This window comes from Frankliniella occidentalis, unplaced genomic scaffold (assembly GCF_000697945.3).
Source record: "Frankliniella occidentalis isolate FOCC.00 unplaced genomic scaffold, Focc_3.1 Scaffold92, whole genome shotgun sequence".
Taxonomy (NCBI): Eukaryota; Metazoa; Arthropoda; class Insecta; order Thysanoptera; family Thripidae; genus Frankliniella; species Frankliniella occidentalis.
The window spans coordinates 1,129,089-1,130,359 of NW_026267221.1; positions in this window are offsets into that span (position 1 = coordinate 1,129,089).

A 1,271-nucleotide genomic window follows, 5' to 3' on the forward strand; every position below is an offset into this window, starting at 1 on the left:
TCCGGCAGCTCCAAATCATCGTTGGCACCTGAAACACTGTTCTGGACTGTTGCGTTATTTTTCAATCAGCCACACCCAGCACTGAGGGTTGTACACTGCACAGCTGCGGCATCGCCAAGGCATCTGGAACCAAATAAATGAGTTAGTAGCCATACTTCCGGCACTCCCTTTCGGAAATTGAGTTAGTAGGCACACTTCCGGCACTCCCTTTCAGACTTTTGCGTTGTTTTTCGCTCAGCCACATCCAGCACTGAGGGTTGTGCACTGCACACCTGCGGCATCGCCAAGACATCTGGAACAAAAAAATATTGTGTTAATAGCCACACTACATCCACTCCCTACTGTTGCGCCATCTGTTGCTCTTCCACAACTACAACACACCTAGCATCGATTCCCACTCGCATCTGTTAAAATGGAGGATCAAAAACGTAGGCACAGTGATGAATCAGAGGATGAAACATTTGAAAACAAGAAAACCAAAATTAGTAGCTCTCCTGCAGATTCATAAACTGTTGGAGAAATGGCTTCTCAAAATTCTTCTCTAAACATTGACAGAAGTGCCACAGGTAATTCCGAAAATGAAGAACCACAAAAAAATTCACCTGGCCCGAGCTCTTCAGGAACTAAGCAGGCACTGACAACCGAGGCACCAGAAACAGATGATCTTTACGATGACATGTTTGCTGACGATTCAGCCAATGAGTCACTGATGTTGACAGCTTCGTTAGCAGAATTGAACATTCTTCCCATGGACGCATTAACAAAATCAAAACAAGAGTTGATTAAAGAACTTAAGGTTGCAAAAGACAAGTTAAAGGTGCAGTTTGCGAAACTTACGCAATTGGTAGACTCAAAAAAAAGGACACTTAAATCTCACGAAGAAGAGATGAAACTTACCAAAGAACTGCAAGCAATCCACACAACATGTGAAATTACAACAAAATGGGTCAACATCAAGCAAAAGAAACTGTACGACGTCTGTGACGAGATAACGGAATTTTATTACAATAACAGAGGGGGGGAAAAGGTCAAATGTGGGATAAAGACAGAGGGCGAATTCACAAACACCCTTCAGTGTGCTACAAAGGCTGATGACTTTGTCCTGAAAACACTTACAGAATGTGTGAAGCAGCTCCAAAACGCACAAAGGCAAACTCTTAAGTACATGAGTGGTGTGGACAAGTTGCTGGAATCCCTGGAAAAAACAATGTAAAATCAAAAATTCTCAGGTTGCATGCATGTTGTCGCAGAAATATTTTACTGCTGAACAT